Source organism: Podarcis gaigeae, assembly GCF_964106915.1.
Source record: "Podarcis gaigeae genome assembly, chromosome: 12".
NCBI lineage: Eukaryota > Metazoa > Chordata > Lepidosauria > Squamata > Lacertidae > Podarcis > Podarcis gaigeae.
Window position 1 is genome coordinate 30,256,171 of NC_139688.1, and position 23,499 is coordinate 30,279,669.

Sequence of the window (23,499 nt, forward strand, 5' to 3'; positions counted from 1 at the left end):
AGTCATCAGACACATGCAGTGTGTAGGGGTTGGGGGGGGAGCTGGTGGCGGCAGCATGTCTCTTTTTCCTTTTTAATGTTTTTTTTTAACCTAGGTAATGTTTTCTGATGTTGCACTTTGAGGCAATTCATATTTGTGTTATAATGAGCTTGGCATCTGCCATAATGACATCTGTTGCAGCAGAGTGAGACAAGATAAGACATAAATCATTACTATTTTCCTGGATTCCAGTGTGAAACTTGGAGATACCAACAAATGCTCCATTGGCTTGAATATTTCAGTCTTGAAACAGCCAGGCGAGTTCATCCTAAACAAAGGGATTTGCTATTACCGTGCTTTAGAATGCCTGATTTAAAAATGAAAACGAAAGAGACAGATATACAGTATAGATACACAGGCGTACTGTTTGTGTGCCGGCATGAATTGATGTATTTCAAATAAGGCACAATGGAGCCAGACTTATGCAAATCAGTCCCCCTCACCCCTAAAACCGAACCGGGAAGAGTAGCATAGGGAGATGGCAAGGGGAGTGAGGATTCTGACTGTACCACACCACAAACAAGCCACTGTCTGTATTCGGCACCAGAACTGCCAGAAGCCAAGCCCAAGAGGGGCTGTTGCCCCTGGCACCGCAAATGGATTGTCACCCACACCTACTCTGGCTACAGCAAGACCTATGCCAAGAACTCTCACCTGAAGGTGCACCTGTGGACCCGTGTAGGGTGAAAAAGAAGTCAAGATTAAAATTATGAAAGAACCTACTGCCTGGAAGTGTGCGGCCAGCAGCCCTGAGCAAAGCAGAGGCCCCTGCTCAGAGAAATGATGTCATTGCCATAATTCTTATATTTTGAATTACTATTACTGTATTGAATTCAGGGCTGTTTTTCTAGAAAAAGAGGTGCCAGAACTCACAGTGAACACCTGCCTCGCTGTGTTAGAATGGCAATGGCGCCCACCTGAGGGGTGCCAGAACTGAGTTGCGGTGAGTTGTGGCTGGGGGGGAAAAGCCCTGATTGAATTGTATTAATCCTTTTGATGAACGATTTCTGATATTTTGAATGACTATGACTTTATTGAATTGTATTAATCATGAATTTGTTGTTGTTTGCTATGTTTGTGTTATTGTGTTTAACAGTATGGCAATTGTGATGTTTGTTGTTTTTTAGTGGTGTTGTGATCATTGTTTGCCACTTTGAGCTCAACATTTGTCGTAGGAAAAGTGGAAGGTAAATATCAAATCAGAAATTTAGAATACTCCCCCAATTTGTTCATTTTCAAGTTGCTGTGCCACATAAACTGGCACACCAGACAAGAGCTATGCAAAACATGTTCCCCTGGTGTGCTTTTATTAGATGCAGAAAGCTATGTAGGCACAAAAACATTTGAAAATAAGATCTCACACCTATAGTCTAAGGACATGGTGCAATCTAAAATTCTACCAAGCTGCACAGAAGTAGTATGGAAAAGCTTCCTTGACCTGGTGCCATTCAGATACTTTGGACCACAACTCCCATCAGCTCCAGTCAGCTGGCTGGGGATGATGGGAGTTATAGTTTAACCACATCCAGAGGGCATCAGATCAGGAAAGGCTGCATTATTCCCTGGTTGACACATTAAAGGTAAAGGGACCCCTGACCAGGTCCAGTCGTGACCGACTCTGGGGTTGCGGCGCTCATCTCGCTTTATTGGCTGAGGGAGCCGACATGCAGCTTCCAGGTCATGTGGCCAGCATGACTAAGCCGCTTCTGGCGAACCAGAGCAGCGCACGGAAACACCGTTTACCTTCCCACTGGAGCGGTACCTATTTATCTACTTGCACTTTGATGTGCTTTCAAACTGCTAGGTTGGCAGGAGGGTTAACACATTAGGATTCCATATTTTCTAATGCTCCCCACCCCCTATATTGAGAAAAGCAACTCATTGGAAATAAAACAACACCAACACAATCCTAGCCGTGTGCTTTCTATTTACAGGGGACTTGTTTATTTACTGACTAATTTTAAAATAAGGAAGCATTCAGATTTCCATACCACACTCACAGTCTGAACTGGTATAGCCCTTTCTATCATATCAGGACTCAACAACTCACCCTGTTTGTTTGTATAGTCCAGGACTATAAGACAGATACAGTAAAAATACTACAGTCAATGACTAAATAGAGCTGCCAAAAGAAAAACAAACAAGTACCAGTTTGCAGGAGTTGTTTGTCTGCAAATGTCACATGGATTAAAGATTTCTGTCCATTCTGCAGTCTGGGAATCATCCAAAAAGGGATCAGCAGACCAGCCTATTAACAGCCTGAGCCAGTTTTTGCATGTGGTTATTCTTAACTCAGTTTTGTCCCATTTCCTCATTGATCTCTGGTATTGTTTTTCTAAAAGTAATCTCTATGAAGGTTAGTATTTAAATATGTATTTTACTACGTATCTTTAAATGCATTTTGTCCCACAAAATTTAGAGAGGTGCGTAAACTGAAAGACAATGACTTTCAGATCATGTCATAGTCCAAGAGCTGCAAATCAGGTTGGCTTGCTTTAAAAAAGCAGACTGCATGAAATTCTTCTCCATCCATCCAGCTATCCAAATGTTCAAACCGTGGGACACCTTCACAGCAACGTATTGTAATTGCTTTTCCCTTCTGATCAAGGGCTGGGGAAAACAATCTCTCAGCAAAAAAGATGTTGGCGATTTACAAATTCTAACCCCGTATTACCAGGGAAAAAACACCCAAAAAACAGCTGTTGGCTTTATCAAGCAATCAAATGTGGATTATGGTACGGCTCATACTGTTTTTAATTTTAGCTTATTTGCCTAATTGTCTTGTCTCAGCACATTTCATTAACTTAGGTGGCTCCTAATAATGGGCTCCCCTCAAAAGGTCTTGTTGTAACACTCTTGGCTTCTGATTTCAGCACTGCCATTGCAATCTGATTTGACCTCGCAAACCATGAAAGGCCAGATACCCACCATGCTATTTTTATTTTGCCCCTCGGATATCAGGGGCTCTTAATATTTAACAAAAGGAATTAATATTCCCAATGCATATGGAATTAGTGTTTTGCCTTCACGATGGAGAAAAGAAACAGCAGGGACGGTACAAGTGTCTTTATTGGAACCAAGTCTGCTTATCATATTAATTTGCATTCTGCAGTAGTGCTGAACAACACCGAGGCTGCAGTCCTATATCCGCTTACCAGGGAGTAAGCCCCATTGAACTTGGTGGGGCTTAATTTTAGGGGACATGCATAGGATTGCATTGTAAAGTAGCAAATCCAAAGCAGATTCTGACGGAGATGGAAAGCCAAGGAAAACCTTCATGTTACTTCTCTGCATTGAGCAAATGAATGGCAGCAATGCACGTGATACGTGGAAGAGACCATAAATGAAACAACAAGAGACTGTCGCTTTGGGCAGCAAGTCATTTTGCAAGGAGGTTTTACAAGAATGCCACTTGGGAGAGGGAATGGAGTCTATATGCCCAGAGAAGGCTTCCAGAAAGGTCTTAGTCAGCATGGATTTACCCTCTTATCTTTTGAGCTGGCCTTGGGGTATGGGAATGTTGTAGTCAAAGGTGAAGTTTGTGCTGCAGACTAAGAAACACCCCCGGGAAATTAGAGAATGCATTGTGTGTGTGTGTGTGTCTGTGTGTGTGTGTGTGTGTCTGTGTGTGTGTGTGTAGTTTGACTAAAGCTTCAGACCCACAACCTTGTAACCATTGCAATGAGGAGGAGTAAGGACAAGCACTCCTCCTCTGTTCTTCATGACTTCCTCTGTCATCCTCCAAAAGCTGGAGAGATAACTTCTGCAGCAAAGAGTCTCTTCTACTCAAGCAGGCTACCTGAACATTTTAGAACTTAGGATCCTCAATCATATGGTGAGCCTACCCAAGTAAAGCATAAATTATCTCTCCAACTCCAGCAGAGTGATGGGGACAGTGATGGAGCAGGAAAGCTGCCATTCTCTTGTTTATTGTCTCTCATTACACGAAGGGTTTAGAATGCCCTATTAGGGCTATTTGACTGTAGGGCAGTACAATTTTTCATGTCCGAAACACTTCCCCTAATGCTGTGACTCACTTATTCAGTATTAGTCAAGAGTTCTACAAGACACAGTAAGTACCAAAATGAAGGTATGACTTGCCTCTTCCATTTTAAGATGACATCTTTCAAAGAGGTTTATAGTCCAATATGGGTTGCCAACTCCAAAGTCAAATCTAAGACGAATTGACCTATGCCATTTTGTTTTTATTTCACGTATTGTCAAAATGCACATTTGGAAGCGAAATTACAAACATCAGGCGCTGTGCAACCCTTGGCTTTCATGAAATGATTCCAATGATAATTTGATAATGGGTTTGTGTGTAACTCTGGTGTATATTATATTAAAATGTTTAAATAAACAAACAAGCCACCTTTCAAAGTTCCATGTGGAAGTGAACACTGCAAAGACTGAAAAGGGATTTAAAATAAAATAAAATGCATTCCATCAAAATATGAATATGTTTAATTGGCTTTCAAAGGTTTTTCTGTTCTTCCTTTTCAAATTTGCAAGGAAGAATGTTGCTTGGGTTGATAATCCATTGGTATTTTATGATTCCTCAGTGATTGATAAAAGCGAGATGTCTTATCCCCAGGAAACGTCCATGTCTTAAATGGCTTTGAAGCATTAGGAAATGAATGCCTTTTCTGTTAAGAAATCATATGCTGGTTCACAGCTTTCTACTGCTGAAACCAAAGCATATAAAGCAGTTCTTACTTAGTGTTCAAGGAGAAATACAAAGGAATTTAAATGATAGGCTGTACAGGAAAATTCTGGCGATGTTCCTGTGCTATTGATGTGAGAGAAGGTTTCATGGCATTTCCATTTGATAAGACAAGCTGTTGTGGAGATATATTTTGTCATTTTGTCTCTTTGGATACCAAAGCAAAATATTCAGATACTTACGGTGAGATGAATTAAGGATAAGTAAATGCCTGGAGGGGACAAAATCAATACATAATTTATTTTCTCCAAAATGCCTAGCATCATGGCCACTTGTAGCTATGCTTTTAATCAAATCATAGTGAAAATTAAGGAAATTTGCCTTCCTCCTTCCCCTTTCTTCCTGTATTTCTGCTGCAATTCAGAATTATGGTGAATAACGAAAATAAAGGCGAATACATATAAACTATTGCAGTCGGTATAAATGCTATATAGAGAAAGAGCTTGTGCAAAATCCACTTCTCCTAGCTTGGAAATGGCCCACATGTGTGTAACTCCAGTAGTGGAAGGGCACAGGTTGTCCAGTAGTGGAAGGGCACAGCTGAGTTGGGGGACCATTATCACATGTCAACAAGAAGCTGACATTTGGAGGTTTTCTGGAATCATCAGCTTGCCATCCTCAACTCCTAAGTCAACATCCATGATGGCAAAGGATAAAATGGAGTTAAGTAATCCACTACACAGTTTCGGGGACCCATTTGATTAGTTTCTTCACAAGCAAACAAGCAAGATAGTTTCAATATCACTTCTACATAGGTAATTAAATTCCGGGTAGGTCATTCACATCTTCTGTAAAAACAGCAACCACCCACACCTGCTTATAAACTCAATTGCTGCAGAGACAGATTAGCCAATTTTGGAATTGGCTGACACATGCAGGATGCTAAACCAAAGACCTCCACAGCTGTGTGGAGTCCAAAATTGGATAAAAGTGATTTTTGTCAGTAGCCAGACTATTATTACTATTACTATTACTATTATTACTATTATTAGTAGTAGTAGTAGTAGTATGCTGCCCATCTGACTGGCTCCCAACAGAGTATTAAAAACACAATAAAACATCAAATATTAAAAACTTCCCTAATTAGGGTTGCTTTCAGATGTTTTCTAAAAGTCAAATAATTGTGTGTTTCCTTGACATCAGATGGGAGGGCGTTCCACAGGGCAGGTGTGCCTATCAAGAAGGCCCTCAAACTCATTGAGATGAGTAGATCACATTATGCAGAGTTTTAAATTGAGATTCTTGTAGACTTAGGAGGTCACAGAGTGATCATCCTGATACATGAGGCTGATAGTGGGGTGGGCTGGAAGCAATGGTTCTCCCGATAGCTGAGTCACTGATGCATACCAGGAGGGGGTGGGGTGAGATGACAGACAAGTTGGCATGGTGCAAACATACCAGCAGGAATGCCACCACCCTACACCACCCTACAGTCCGCTACTGTAGGTGTGCATATGCATATATTTATATATTGTGAAACATGGACCACTTATAAACACCATCTCCAACTCCTTGAAAGATTCCATCAACGGTGTCTCTGAAAAATTCCACACATCACTTGGGAAGACAGGCGAACTAATATCAGTGTACTGGAAGAAGCAAAGATCACCAGTGCTGAAGCAATGATTCTGCAACATCAACTTTGTTGGACTGGTCATGTTGTGCGGATGCCTGATGATCATCTTCCAAAGCAACTTCTCTATTCCGAACTTAAAAATGGAAAGCGTAATGCTGGTGGTCAACAAAAGAGGTTTAAAGACTGTCTCAAGGCAAATCTAAAAAAAAATGTAGTATAAACACTGACAACTGGGAAACACTGGCCTACAAGCACTCCAGTTGGAGAACAGCCTTTGCCAAAGGTGTCATGGGCTTTGAAGACACTTGAAATCAGGTTGCTAAGAGGAAGGCACGCTTGGCAAATCCACACCGTGATCAACTCCCACCCAGAAATCAATGTCCCCACTGTGGAAGGACGTGTGGATCCAGAATTGGCCTCCACAGTCACTTACGGACTCATTGGTAAAACCGTGTTTATGGAAGACAATCTTACTCGGCTAAGAGTGATCGTCAAAGAAGATATACAGAGAGGGACAGACGCATGCACACATACATACCAGAAATGATGTACAAACAACCAATTTATACAACTAAAGCTTTAATTCTATGACGCAGTTTCAGAGGAAGGAATGCACTCAAAAGCTAATTTGACTGCATAATGCAAGGATCTACAATATTTAACATGCTTGCTCTTCTTTTTCACTGCAGGCTACTACAGCCAAAGTAGCTACAAAATTAGAATCTTAAAAGTAATGAAACCAATTTTATTGGTGAATCAAGAGTGCTCAATATGGAATTGCTGTCACCTGAATCTATTCAGAAGTGTCATTTTCACTTATCATTATGATTTTACTCAGGAGACTTGAGGACTAAAATCTAACTTTTCATGTTTGATAAATCATAGTAATATTCTCCACTATTTTAACCTTTTCATTATTCTGTTGTTTGATTGGCTACTTTGACGACACGTTCCACATCCTTCCTTTTTTATGGCCCCTCTAACCTATGAGGCAGTGAACAGAGATGAACCACCAATAAAGACGAAAGGGATTGCAAAGGTCAAAGGGCTAACATTTTTGCAAAATATATCACAAAACACACTGTATGGCAGTTTTGACAGCTAATCATTCTTAATGGATTTGCCTGAAAAGCTGGACATTGTGGTTGCTTCCTTCACTGAATGCCTTTTACAGGCAAATACTGACATCATGGCTCACCACATTAAACACTTTCAATTCCTATTGATTTCAATGAGGCTATCCAAGGTATGTATAAATCTGCCCTATTGAAATCAGTGAGATGGAAAAGTCTTTAACTCGGACTAAATCATGGCTATAGGAATTGGCAGAAGGTGGTAGAAAATATTTATTTTTCCCTGTAATACCCATTGAAAGGAATGGTTAAGTGAAACTTAATGGGCTTAAGTGAAACCAGCTCAAAACCTATACTCAGTTCCTTGAGAGTGAGTCCCATTGGCCTTGTTTTGGAATTGACATATATATGATTGTGTGACTTTTAGAGATAAGTATAGGCAGGTGTTTAGGGCAGGGCTGGAGAACCTGCGACCTTCAAGATGTTGCTTGACTACAACTCCCATCATCCCTTGCCATTGGCCATCCTGGCAGGGTCTGATGGGAGCTGGAGTCCAATAGCATCCGGAGCGCCGCAGATTCATCACTCCTGGTTTAGGAGCTTATATTTTTGAGCTATATCGTTTTTAAAACTGCAGGCCATGATGGCATTCTTTTGAATGCAGCACCTTTGGTGTTTCATTTGCTGCTTTTACAGGATGCTAAATATATGTGAATAAGAAGCATAACTTTATAATTAGGCGGAATGCTATGCATGCAATCTATATAATAGATGCCACTTTCCAGATTGCGGTGCCCTTTTAATTCCCTGCATGATATTCCGGCCTGAAAGGCACTAATAGAGATGTTCCACTGTTGAAAAGAAAAGTGAGGAAAATCAGCATCTAAAACTTGGTAAAGTCCTCCTGGGTAGTAAAAGGTCTTTGTTCCGCAGATTGTTCTCCCACAGAGAACCCAAATTCCCTTTTAGCCTTTACCGTTAATTCTCACGCTGCTGAAATATTATAATCAAAAGCTCTTTGCCACCTTGTGCTGGAGCCACTATAGTCAAAATCTTTTTTTATTTAGTGAGAAACTCTGTTGCTATCCAAAATTAGAGATGAAAGGAGTCCAAATGTCAAATGAACATTCAGCAGTTTAAGTGTTATCTCTCTCTCTCTCCCCCCCCCCTCTTTTTTATCATTACAACAGTAAATGGAACGGGGGGAAGATAACTGCAATGATTAAAGAGGAACAGAGGAACTGATGGTTTCCACTGCGAGTTGTTTGTGTATGCATCATATACTATCAAAAGTCTCTGATCACTTTGTTACCCCACACCAACACCCCCCATTTCTCTACATGGATCAGTGCTGTAGTTTTGGAAAAAAACAGCTCTGTGTCCTTCAGTAGAAATACAGTGTTTTTCAGAATCAGACATCTGTTCCTTCTTCTAAAAAAGCAACAATGTTTTAAGATGTTGGCCACTCACACTATCAAAATAGTTCATTACTGTTTGGCCAACGAGGCCTAATGCACAGACACCCACTCTCATACTAATATGTTCACCATAAAGCAAAAATAAGCCTCAAACATTCCCTCACAAAAGTGTGTGCGCGCAAAAAGCACCTATCAGACGATGGAGTGCAGGATGCACTGTGTGGTGATGTGAAACTGCTGTCGTGGCAAGATCAAATGTAAAAGAAACTTCCCTGCCTTCTTCTACCATGGCACAAAGGTGTGCGGTAAAGTGATTTTTTTCGGGGGCGGGGGAATACAGCAGTGCTCCCCACCTGGTGGTTCTCAAGGGTACACAGTGCTGGCACTTTTTTCTCCCCAAAAATGTTGAAGGTGTGACACTGACTGTAATCAGCACCCTTTTTCTAAAAAAAGAAAAGGAAAAAAGAAACCCACTGTGATACAGTTCCTTGCTGAGGGTGCAAGGGACCCTAGCTACACCTCTGCTGGTACCCAGCCTGAACATCACCAAGTACCCAGCCTGAGCCCCACTTTGTGCGGAAACTCAAGTGTATGGTCTAATCTGGTCCCATAGGCCTCAACTATGTCGGCAAAGAAAAAATGCTTTATATGCATTGTTTATGCACTCTAACACTCTGGCACCAGATGGCGCTGTGGAGTTCCGTTTTTGCTAACCTGATTTCTCATACAAAGTTTGTAATGCATTTAACTGAAATGCTTCTTTGATGTGTTTAGTTCAGGGGCGTAGCTAGCTGCTCCGGCACCCAGAGCTGTGTGGTGATGTGCCCATGGAGTCTGCCTGGCAGGTGCAAGCCCCACGCTGCCATTTTGGGCAGCACGGGGCCCTGAGCCACCTCGTCACTCCCAGGAGAGATGCGTGGCTCGAGTGCACTGCAGGCCAGGTCCTGTGGTAAGTGCTGACCCCCGGGGTGTGGCATTTTGTCACCTCCCCTCAAGGATGACGCCCGGGGTGGACCGCACCCCCTGCACCCTCCATCCTATGCCCCTGGTCTAGATCCAGCCTTAGTCATAACATACATTAAAAGCACTGGATGCCGACCAACACATTTGCTTCATTGTCCAGACAAACAGCGAGATTGTTCTATTCCTTGAAAATAACCTGAAGCAGCACTCGAAGCACTGCAATGAATATGATGCAAGAGAAAGAGCAGAAATTTTGATGTAGTCGAAGAATTTTTGTAGGTTCAACATGTTCTGCGTCATATAAATGCTGTACAGAACAGAGAAGCAATGACTGGCACTGAGCAGAATATATATATATATCAGCTCTTTCCGTCTTACAAATATTTCGAATCAATAAAGAGGCTGGAGGATATGTATTCTGTACCCTGCAACTGTATCCTCCATCCTTTCCCTTTCATCTCTAAAGAGCTGTGATGTTGAGCACCAGGTTTGAGGTGCCAGGTAGAATTAAACACATCTCCGGGGAATCTGCCTTTGAAGTGGCAGACACTAAATGGTTCTTACCAGGCATAAGTGTGTCATCGGCTTTCATAGCTCTGGCGTGTCACCTGCTAGGATCCCTCATTTCTGCATGTCAATTTTATTTAGCAGAGGGTAACCCGTCAGGACGTTGACAGCAAAAGCTGTTCACGGGTAGTCGCCGGTGGATCATAGTGACTTGACTACGAAAGAATAAAACACCTTGCAATTCCGGGTAGACCCTGCGCCCCCTTTTTAAGTGTGCGGGCTCTCAGTTTTACTGAATTGATGGTTATATTTTGATTACCCCTTTGCTGTGCTCCGTAATGTGGCTGGCGATTTCAGTGACCTGTCTCAGCTTGATGTAAATCAATGAGGGCTGCATTCCATTAGTAGTTACTTCTTAGAATAAAACTACTCGTCCAGTAGATAATGGCTTCAGACATTTGAGCATCTTCAGGAGGTACATTTCCCCTCTGCCGATGTGTTTGTTTTATGAATTATGACATAAACACAATGAATTCCCTTGTTTTAACAAGATTCCCCTCCCCTCAATGTGCTCTCTTCTTTTCTTTTTTTAAAAAGTGTAAAATGTGTAAAATCAGCAAATCTATTTAAAAGCAAGAACATTTTCTGAATTGTGAATGCAACAGTTTAATGTTTAGGCAAGTCTACCCCCAGATATGCAATTATACTATATATGTGTGTGTTTGCTTTCAAGAACTGTGGGATTTATTTATATTTGGATCATTTTATTACATCTTCTATTTTTAAGGCCTGTTTTCGTGACTATTGTTTTATGAATATTGTATACTATTTTATGTGAACTACTTAGAAGTTTCTTTTTATTAAGCAGTATAGAAGCACGGCTAAATAAAGAACTAAATGATGGGATTTGCTCACATTGCAGCTCTCTTTTGACACATCTCAGGTCAAACAGTTATGCAAAGTTTTTTTTTAAAGCATTTCTGCTTAGGCTCACAGTTTTAGGGACCATCCATTAAATACATCATTTTTTTAAAGGTCTTTTAAAGCCCCTACTTCTATTGCCTTGTGAACATTTCCTGTACACTTTGCTGCTTTCTAAACCAATTCCTCCATTTTCACAGATTTGCTAACCCCTTTATGCATGACAAATTTCAGGAATGGTCCCTTAAACTCATAGGAAAACCAAGCAAATGGTGGAAGGAATCCAAGTATGAACAAGGGATGAACAGATCAGTCTGTTTCTAAACTATGTCAGTTTCAAAGGTGTTCATTCCTAACTCTGATCCATCTTATTTTTGCATTAATCAGAGCCTTTTTTTGAAAAAAATATTGTTATTCATTGCTATACTCATTAAAATGACTCAAAGTGATTTACAAACACAAAGCAACTTAAATACTTATTTGAATATGTATTTTATTGCTTTTGAATCTGTCCAAAAACACACAGCTAAATATGTATTTTATCTCAATGTATGCATTTCCAAACACATTTCAGTGTAAAATAAATATTTTGTAATATGTATTGGTGCAATTCTTGAGCCAAAAAGAAGCAATGCAAACTCCAAACAAGGAGTGGATCTAGACACAGGTAAAAAACACTATAAATAAGTCAGAAATTAAATCGTTACAACAAAAGGGGGGAGAATCCTATGTAAAAATCCATATAAACTGCTTTTTGTTCTCTGTCCATCTGGTGTTGGATGTTTATAACGCATTCAAAACATATTATTGTGACAAATGTAGCTGAATCCAAGAAGTCCATCCGAATCCACAAATGAGTCCATAAGGTGTGGATCAGATCAGTTCACACTGGAATTCACAGAAATCAAAATACTTCATGCATCTTTCGTTACATGAAACCTTCTTTATATTGAAAAGAACAACCTGTTTGGAGTTATCATTTAATGTTATATTTGCTTTGAACAACCCACCCAGTGATACAATCTACATTCAGTGCCCATTAAAATCCATAGTTGTAGACATCCTTAAAGTTTGAACTGTTTAAACATATTTGAAAATGTGAGTATTAGCAAAGCCACAGTTATTACACGTAGGCAAAACAGATGTAAGTGAGACTTTACATGTACCCTGGATTCATGCACACAAAGCATATTTACAGTCAACAATTTGCAAGCTGAAATCCCATGCTCTTCACATCACTTCATGCTACTACAGACAGTGGTTACCAATTTTACACAGAGAAGGATGTAAATATTTGCTCTAAAAACAATAGGTGGCCTTATCAAGATTGTTGAGGTTCTTGATATTAGCTGATTAGGACTTGTGTGCCATAAAACTTAAGAGATTAAAAGAAACTCCTGGAAATATATTCATCATGCAAGAGGGGAAATAGGACTGTGTTTGGGGCATGATTAGCTGGTAATCAGTAAAGAACAAACTGATTATTAGCTGTTCAATTCTTGTCTGTCTTAGGGGATTCCTCTCCATGGCCTAATTAAACTGAGCTTGAAGCCCTCACATCTCCATTCAGTGGCAATTTCATTATAATATTCCATTCTTTTCATGAGATTTGACTTTCCCCCAGTTTAATCATATGTTTTGCATTTGTGTAACACCTTCCTTGATTAGTTTCTCGACAGGATTAGCTTCCGATAACCGCGTGACTTGCGAAGGAAAATGTCACACATAAGACTATCCAGATATTAACATTTATTATCACCAATAATATTTTTCAAGTCAACATTTGTAAACCATGATGATTTTTCACCTTTTCTGCTGTTAGACTCCATTGTTTTGAAGTTATGCCAGATTATGGCATGTTTGTACAAAACACATGTAGCTCTAGTGTTGAGATGTGTAGACCACAATCAACAAAATCATCCTTAATCTACAGATTTGAAGGAGCATAAAACTTATATCTTTAATGCTATAACACTGACAACATGGAACATTTATATTTTAGTAGAAAACCTAAGGGATAGAAATAGACTACTATGTGCTTGTATACATCCTGTTGTTATTTACTTTGAAGGAAGCTTACCCTGTAATGATGGTGATGAATTTTTGTTGCTTAAAAAACTATTCTGCTGTAATTAAACAGAAACCAAGGATACCATCAAACTATCTGCCCTATATGACTGGATACAACAAGGGACTAAAGTCCCATATCAGTGGTGGCAGGTGTAAAGCAGGAGGACAACAGTAGGGGGAGCCAGAGCCAATAAAAGCCATCTAATTCAAGTATTAACTCCATCTTCCTCTCTGCCGAGTTCTACAAAAGCAACAGTGAAACTAAGGAGAAAGAAGCTGACTGCAGCTTGAATGCTGACCACACATGTGCTGAGCCTAAGTTTCCATTCCAAGCTGGAGTAGAACTTTTGGGTGAAACAGGTTGATTTGCATTGCAGTCAATAACTATGAGCAAGACAAATTCAATGTTGTTGTTTAGGCGTTTAATCGTGTCCGACTCTTCATGACCCCATGGACCTGAGCACGCCAGGCCCTCCTGTCTTCCACTGCCTCCCGCAGTTTGGTCAAACTCATGCTGGTAGCTTTGAGAACACTGCTCAACCATCTTGTTCTCTGTCATCCCCTTCTCCTTGTGCCCTCAATCTTTCCCAACATCAGGGTGTTTTCCAGGGAGTCTTCTCTTCTCATGAGGTGGCCAAAGTATTGGAGCCTCAGCTTCAGGATCTGTCCTTCCAGTGAGGACTCAGGGCTGATTTCCTTAAGAATGGAGAGGTTTGATCTTCTTGCAGTCCATGGGACTCTCAAGAGTCTCCTCCAGCACCATAATTCAAAAGCATCAATTCTTTGGCGATCAGCCTTCTTTATGGTCCAGCTCTTACTTCCATACATCACTATTGGGAAATTCATATTCCAAACCAAATAACTGGTCGTTGGTGACATCACTAGTAAAATGAAATGTGTGAAACTAGCCAGATGTTTGATTCAGCATGAAGCACTGCAAAATTAATAAAGCTGTAGTTGTGCAACAGTAACTGGGAAAGATAAAAAAGACCTCTTCTGTGGAACTTTGCTGCTTGGGAACTGGAACTGGATATTGACTTTTTCTGGCTGTTTTTCCTCCTAGCTTCACACAGTGGTTAATTCCAAGCCCAATTATGACACCTTTTTGTATTCTATTGTGCTCTTGCTAACCTTATTGGGAGAGTAACGGGGTAAAAATTCATGAATCTTCACTTTCATCTTACTGGTTCTATAATCATTTTAACTCCATCCCCTGTATATTGCGAGATTTATTTATTTTCAAATGCCCTATGAACTATAAGTCCCTTTTCAGCAATGGTTTGCTGGGGGTGCAACCCCTTCCCTAGTATGGTGTGCCTGTCTCCATCAATATTAACTTTCAGGTGGAATTTGAAAACATTCCTGGATACCCAGGTATTTGGTGGCTGAATAAAACTTTTCCTGGCAACCTCAAGATCATTGGATGGAAGCAGGTTTTAATAGCAATTGCTTTTAGAATGTTTTAAACTGTAATGGAATTTAGATGTTTTTCATTGTAACTGTTTGTTTTGATCTGTTTTAGAATGTTACTGGCTTGTTTTGAAACTGAATATCTGTTTGCCACCCTGGGCTCCATGTGGAGGATGGGGGGGGGGGTATAAGTTCAATAACTAATAAGAAATGCCTTCGGTTTGATTTTGTAATTTTGGCAAGAAAGGAGTTAGAGCTGTTTGAAACTCCCATCGCATTGGGCATGTTTATTTGGCAGGAATTAATACAGGAAACAGAAATGGAAAAAAGGAAATGGGAGTGGTCCTGTCTTTAGCTGAACTCTCATTCTGAATAACTTTATTTAGTAGACATGCTCTGAAAATAGCCAGCTGTTGCGCGCACACACACTCACACTCACACAGAGTGAGAGGGTAATATTCAGTCATCACAGTGATCCCTTTGAAACCATTTAAACAACCTTATTGATTTTCCCTTGCTTGCCAATGTTTAATTCAAACAACTTCTAAGGAGTGCAAGCACCAGTGCACATAAATTACCAAGTGTTCTGGCTCCTTTCTCAATCTTTGACAACAAATGATTCAATTTCCAGAGACAAAAGTTAGCTTTTCCTTCCTTTTGATGTGCAGGTATGAACTGCAACTGCACTCAGAAAGCTGCCCTCCCACCGTAACTGGTGTGTGCAGGGGATTTCCTGTGCCCTCAGCTTGACCCGAGGAACTTCTAGACCAGCCTTGAAAGAAAAAGAGAGAAATCCACTATTAAGGCCCCATCTGCACTTTACATTGAAAGCAGTATAATACCAGTTTAAACAGTAAAGGCATCCCCCAAAGAATTATGGGAAGTGTTGTTGGTTAAAGGTGCTGAGGGCTGCCATTGTCTTCGTTGTGCAGCACTTGTTATTGCAGCATTAAAGGCTGTTGTAGTAGGTAGACAGCTCAGTAAACACCAGGCCATTTGCTGGAATGGCTGCCTCACAACTTTCCATCTCTCCACTTTGTTTCTTGCTTCCAGGCTAATTTACTGCAATGCACTTGGTTTTGGAGTTACCCTTGAAAGTCACTTATAGATTCCAACCAGCGTAGGATGTTGAAGCATGACTCCTCAAGGGCCTTTTGCTGCAAGAGTCATGCAAACTACACTTACAGCCTATTATGTGTGAGCTAATGTCTTCTTAGTAAACAGATGGAAAGGCTTAGAGCATCCCTTGACCTTCACTTTGCAAACAAGCAATAGTAACCCAAAAGTCAAATTGTTTCATTTTTTTTCACCTCACAAAGACGTCATAACCCACGTACTCTCAGCAGCCAGAAACATCATAGCCAGACACTGGAGAAACCTGTCAGGAGTGAGCGTGGACCCATGGAAACAGCCTTACTAGAAACATTAACCAATAAACTGAAATTGACACGGGGACTAATGGAAGAAGACACCTTCACACCGGTATGGCTCCCCTTTATCACATACACAGCCCAACAAGACAACTACAAGAATCCACCAACAACATATGAATCAATTTGGCTAACCTGATTCAAACAAACACACACACACACACACACCACTCACACATGAAAACAAAGTTCACCACAGCCAATCACAAACAAGCAACCACACCCTAGGCCAACCCCAACCTCTCTCACCACCAAAGGAACACAAACGAAAAGTAAAGAGAACCCGCACAACATGCACTTTCATATTTCAAAGATTTATCTGTGGATTCACCCAATTTGGATCTGGTTCCTGTAAAAACAACAAACATAGGGCACGAATTAGACTGGATTGCCTGGGAGCAGCCTTTGTGATATATCTCCATCTTTCACTTCTGCTTGGATATACCCTATATTGCCAGGAGCATGCACAGGAGTTCTCCTCTAGAGGTGATTTCTGACTCACTAGTATGGTCAAACCTAATTCCTTTTGTAGCCCTGTTCACTTATCTACTTGGATATGAATAGGATTTGTCTTTTGCCACGAGGACCCTTAAGTCTTCATTACAGCAACATTTTCTTTTTTATATAATTTTTAATTAATTTTTCTGTTTTAAAATTTGGAATGTTCATTTAAACAACTTTGAAATATCAAAAACTCCCCTTCTTCTCTTTCAATGGTTCATTTTGCATAACCCCTGCATATTTTATATAAACTAAACCATTCAGTATTCCATTATTGCATCCATCAAAACTGATTTACACTGTTGAAATGATCTGAATGCTGCCAACGTTTTCAAGTGTAGACAATTTCCCTCCATATGTTCAATAAACATTTTCCAATCTTCTTTAAACATATGTTCTTCTTTTTCTTTTATTCTCTGTGTTATGTCCACAGGCTGTGCATATTCCATCAGTTTAAGTTGCCATTCGTCTTCAGTTGGGACCTCACTTGTTTTCTATTTTGGGGCTAACGAAACATGGGCTGCAGTAGTGGCATACTATTACAGCAACATTTTCCTTACTTTGGTTCCTAGGTGAAACAGCCTTCGGAGGGCTCTCTTCAAGGTAAAAGGCAAGACAAGTCCCCTAACTCAATCACTTACTCAATTCCCTGTTTTGGCTTTCAGATGGTTCATCTTTGGATCATGTCAGTGAAGTGCTTTTGGAATCACATGTTGTCAGACATGTATGGTTGTTTGCAAACGATATAGCCAAGATAGCCACCAACTGTAAAGGAGATGAATTTATTTGACCCTATCTACATCAAGCTATATTCTATCTTTATCCCGAAATCCCGAAAATAAATGCACATTGTATTAATTAACTTTTTTTTAATATATTAGTTGCCATGTGGTATTTTAGCCTATAAATTTTATTGTTTAATGTCTTAATCTGTATATTAAGGGATTTTTATAGCTCTGTTTAGAGTAGGTAATGTCTTGATAATATAAATGTTTTAGGTTTTTTGTATTAATCCAGCATATTTTCTTTTAATTGTTGAATGATTCTATGTACATTGCGGCAGCCTGACTGACTGACTGACTGACTGACAGTATGGTTGCTTGCAGACATTGGACTCATTGCTCTTTAGGATTTGCAGAGCTACAGCTAAAATGCAACTTGCTTTGCATGATCTATCAGCGTTTCTGACAATAATGCGTTTCTGACAATAATGCAAGGATATAAACCACAGCACCATTCTCTTTTGAAAGCCACTTTATGGAAGAAGGACAGGTGTTGAGCAGAAAAAGTATACCTGTTTAATGAAGCCTTGTGTGCTATTGAATTTCTCGTCATATTTTGAAAATTGAATACTTTATTCTTTAGAAATCTGTTCCGTAGGAAGCATTATCCCAAGTGGATAGCTTCTCTCTCTTTTGTATAATATTCTCAAGCTTGGGTAGCACCAGAGACTGTTTCTTTTTTAAAATGCTACTGGCACTTTTCAATCTGTTAAAAAATGAGATATTGGTTGAATTTCACTTTGGAAGTTAAGCATCCATGAGGCTGTAATGATGATGACTTGATGGCTAGTTAAGGAACAGTGCTGGTAGGCATCCATACAATGAGAGTCAGTCGTTTCTAGGATTCCTCATAAGACTGCCCATGCTGCTCCACCAGCCATCTTTTTCTAGAAGATTTTAAAAAGAAAGTAAATAATTCTGACCCTCTATATAAGGTCTGTGGCCAAACAAGGAGGAGTTTTTTTAAAAATGGATTTTTAAAATCCATTTCAGGGGGCATGCTAGCAACGCAGAACCCAGCAGTGCTGAATTCATCATCTCTTTCTCCCATCCCACCAACTGCATGCTTACTTGAGGTTTAAAATCATAATTAAATAAAGATGGAAAGAGGATATAGTCCCTACCAGAGAAGAATGGCAAATCAAGTTGGTGGAGTACGCCGAAATGGCAAAACTGACCGGAAAGTTCAGGAACCAAGAAGACCAAAACTTTAATAAAGAATGGGGGGAAACTATATCTGGTAGGGACTATATCCTCTTTATCTGGGAGACCACTGTAAGCAGATGAAAACATTAGCAGGATTTTAATAACACTTGTAATGTAGCATATATTGTGGACAATATGGAAAGATATAAAATATGGACTATGAAATAGTTGTTCGACCTGGACACTGAGGTCCAGCGCTTAGGGCCTTCTGGTGGTTTCCTCACTGTGAGAAGTGAGGTTACAGGCAACCAGGTAGAGGGCCTTCTCAGTAGTGGCACCTGCCCTGTGGAACGCCCTCCCACCAGATGTCAAAGAAATAAACAACTATCTGACTTTTAGAAGACATCTGAAGGCAGCCCTGTTTAGGGAAGTTTTTAATCTTTGAACTTTTATTGTGTTTTTAGTATTCTGTTGGGAGCTGCCCAGATAAATAATAATAATAATAATAATAATTCAGTTGAAAAGGTTGACAATAGGACCTATGGAGAGGAAGGTGGGAAGTCTGGAGATTCAGAGAAATGGATGTGTATTTTGTTTTGTTATAATTCTACACTTATAAAATCAAATGATAGATTAGAGATAGAGATAGAGATAGGGATAGAAAGAGATAGAGATAGAGATATAATTAGGATAACTATATGTAATTAGGATATATATAGATCCTAATTGAATATAGTGTGTGTGAGGGGGAGATCCACACAAGTCCAGCCCCCCCCCGCTGAATGCATAAGTGGGGAGCAGTTGGTCAAGCCCCCCCTACAACTGGACATGGTATCCTGAGCATTGTGTTTAGTGTTAATGTGAAAGGGGCCCTACACTTGTATGGGTGTGTTGTATAGGACCCATTTCACATTAATGTCAGATGCATACCTCCCAGGGTGCATTGCCAGTGCTTGTGAGTGACATAATAATCCTTCCCCATATGTTTCCCCTGAACTTTGGGAGCAGGGAGACCTCATGTCCCTAGCTCTGTTGTCTTCACCATTAACCTCAAGCTGCTCTTCACATACAGGCTGCTCCACATTAATAGGGGTGTGGGGGCACACAGTTTCCATCACTGCAACATTGTGACCCATTCATAGTGGTCTGTGCAGTATGATGCATATGGCAGACCGGAAAGAGTCATGAGGGGTCAAGTAGGTTCACACAGGCCAGATAAGCTCTTACTAAATTGAAACCTCGGCCAAGGCAGCCTTAGATGGGGTGTTATTCATAGAAATAGGGAAGTATCAAGCCCCACACTTTTTGTTTTTGCTCTACAAATGCAGCCCAAACTCTTTGATGATGGGGAATGGCTCCGCTTTGAATCTCCCTCTGTGACCGGCTCTTTTATCATGAAAGGGGACCTGTCAGGTTGCGCTCCCAAGCTTTTTAGCTGCTAATCAGCTGGTCTAGGCAACCGTGTAGCAAACATTTGGCTTTGTTTGGGCTGCATCAGAGTTGTGTGGCGAAATCTCATATGTCACGTGAAAATCACTTTCTCATGAGAACAAGCTTCTTATCGAGACAAAAGAACTCCCAATGAAGCCTTTGGGATATTGATCACGGACGGGAGCGAGGGCACCTTGTCCTGACCTTGACCCAGCTGATGCTTGTTATGATGTCATCAATATCTGTCTCTCAGTTCGCCTAGTTGAGGTCCTTGTAAAATGGTGTTAAAAACAAAGCGGTCATACATTGCTTTCAACAACATACAGTATATAATCAATGATAAGCTAAAAACAGATTCAAGCACATGTCAATGCTATACATATCTGTGTAGTCTTGCCTAAACAAAAATGTTTTTAGCAAGCAGCAAAAAGAGGGCAGCTATGGCTATTGACATGAGTGCTGGCACAATAAAAGATTGATTTCTTTCAAATGTGGAACAAGTCTTATGTGGCACCAATACACACACACACACACACACACACACACACACACATGCTGAGTCACTTGTATGTAGGGATGGAGGAGAAATTTAATTCAGTTCAGATCTTAATGCAAACCTACCTAATTGTCCCTTTCCCAATATTCCAACTGAAGCATAGCTATCCTTTGAAATTTGTACTTCTCTGAATTTTGTGGTGCAGTTCTCCAAATGTATGCAAAATGTATATGGAGGTATACAAAAATGCCTATACAGTGGTACCTCAGGTTACAGTCACTTCAGCTTAGACTCTGCTAACCCAGAAATAGTACCTCGGGTTAAGAACTTTGCTTCAGGATGAGAACAGAAATAGCGTGGTGGTGGCAGTGGGAGGCCCCATTAGCTAAAGTGGTACCTCAGGTTAAGAACAGTTTCAGGTTAAGAACGGACCTCCAGAACGAATTAAGTCCTTAACCTGAGGTACCACTGTATTGGGAGGAAGTGTGTTTAAAACACATATATTATGGAAATATTTAAAGGGTGTTAGGCTAGGGATAATTGCATACAGAAATGCATGTGTGAAAAGAAATTTGAATTAAAATGGTCACAGCATTTCACGAATACTTCTTTTTTAAAAAAATAATGGTGCAGAAATGTGTAGAACTGAAGGCTGGGAAAATGAGACAGAAGAAAACCAATTTAATTCAATTTGCTGTGTATAGCCAAAGGCCTTCACAATGAACAACAGAGGACAAAAAGCAAGGCATTTGTCTAAAATCACACAACCTAAGTCTACAGCATAGAAGTTGACAGCATAAAATTTTGAAATTGCAGTGCATCAACGTAACCGGATTGCTGCAGAAATATGGAGAATTAAATTTGAGAATGGAAAAGTGACGGAGAAAACTGAAATTGACTGGTTTCTCCAGCTGTAATTTCTTGCTGAATTGCCACTGATGAGAATATGACAAGCTCTTTATGAAGCAAATCCTTAAGGGGTCTATCAAATAAAAACAGTAAAGCAGCCACAAAGACAATAAATACATTACATCATCTTTATGCTATGGATGCTTACATGTTCATATGTGGATGGGTGACGTTTGGGTCCATTTCTTTGATTTGGGGTAATGAAGCTTTAGCCATGCATGTAAGTGACTTACTTTGGCTTCTCTTTGGAATAAATTCACATGCCCTCTCTTCCCCCCACCCTCTCTCTGATTATGTGGCAAAAAAGTAGCTTCCCTTCCATCTATTAATATCATCTCTTGTGTGCCTGCAAAATTTGCCAGAACTGATTAGAGCAGATATTAAATGATAATTGGACATTTAGTGCTCGTCAAACAGAAAGTGACAGATGGGCCACTAATTAAATTATAGTTCTGACATTATTCACAATGGTTTATGAATCTTCACTGATGACCTTCATGCATCTCTTCTTCCTTGCTACTTTCATCTCCTCTCTCCAAATAAGAGGTTAGGTAGGAGAAAAGGAAGCCATTAAATGGGACAACACAGAAAGGTAGTTTATCTTTTAGCATCAGCGCAGAAAATCATAGTGCTGGTTGTTTTTTAAAAAAGTATATCTGTCAGAGCCCCTGACAATATCTAAAAACATGTTATCTGTAAAGTTTTTTAACTCATATATTGCTCTCCAAAAAAATAAAATAAAAACCCCAGACAAAAGAATAGTAACAAAAATAATAATAATTTGAGTGTATAATAAGAGCATGAACAGAAATCAAAGTCTACAGCCTAGACAATAAAATCAGTGTCACACACGTAAATTAATCCAGTGATGGACCAAAGATAAATGGTAAAACAATTAACCCAGGGAGATGGATTCTAGACACTCAAAATAGCTTGAGAGACAATAAAAAATGATGTGTTAAGCAAATCATTATCAGGTGAAAAGAAATGGTCATGGGAAACTCAGCACAAAAACAATATTTATACACTTGAATGGTGAGGCATCGCTCCTTGTCTTAGGGTTTCTTGTTTGCTAAGCGAGGCCTCCCTTGCCTTTTCTCCCTCTCCAACAGCTAAATGAAGAGTCTTTCCTGCAGAAATGAACCCAGAATACAGAATTGTGGTTGCTGAACCAGAACCACATTTTCTTTTTCAATTAAAAAGGAAAAGACAGTGTTAATTACTTTCCAACTTTGATCTTACCGATTTTCGCCTTTGTTTTCACTACTGCCCCTAAGAATGACAATTTGGGACATCGCTCGGAAAGAACAACCCAGAAGAAAGCTTGCATTTGCGAGCATTGCTTTGAAGATTGCATCTGTAATTAGAAAGAAATATTTGCACTACTATTCTCTAGGAATATCCCATTGCCAACAGTAAACAGTATATTTAGAATTTATATATTGCCTTCTGTGTTTGTAGATTGGTATATACAATCCTTAATTCTGTGCTATTGTGGTGGAATATCTGAAGGGCTTTGAAAACCCTGAAGTGCTATTTGTGAGGACTACATATTTGACCCAGAAGGAAGAATCAAGAGACATACAAATGGCTATATGTATTATATAACAGTTAGAAGGTTGGTAGCCAATACAACCAATTAAGAAACCGTGGGTGTATGGATTCCGGATAAGCCAGACAGGGATCCATCTTGGCCCCAAACATCCTCAAGTGTGGAGTAGGCAGAAAAGGAGGAATTCCCCCCCAAAGACCAATCCAGGATATTTCCCCCCAAATTCCAACTCAGACCCCCAAATGGCAACTGAAACAATTAATACTATCAAGGACAAGCCATGAAGAAATCTGGTTGGAGAGCAAAGCCTCCTGTCAGACTCCGAGGAATTCTCTCCCTCCCCCAGTGGCCGCATGGAGCAGACAAAAACAAAGAGTTCTTACTAATGAGTTTATTCAATCATCAGAGCAGGAGACAAGGAATGCAGTCTGTATCCCGTTAATGACTTTGCTCCAACTGAGCTCCTCCTGTCTCCCTTCCTACCAACAGCACTTCCATTTTGGGTGGCCATCAAGGACTAATTATCTCTGAGTCCTTTGTTCTTGCACCCTC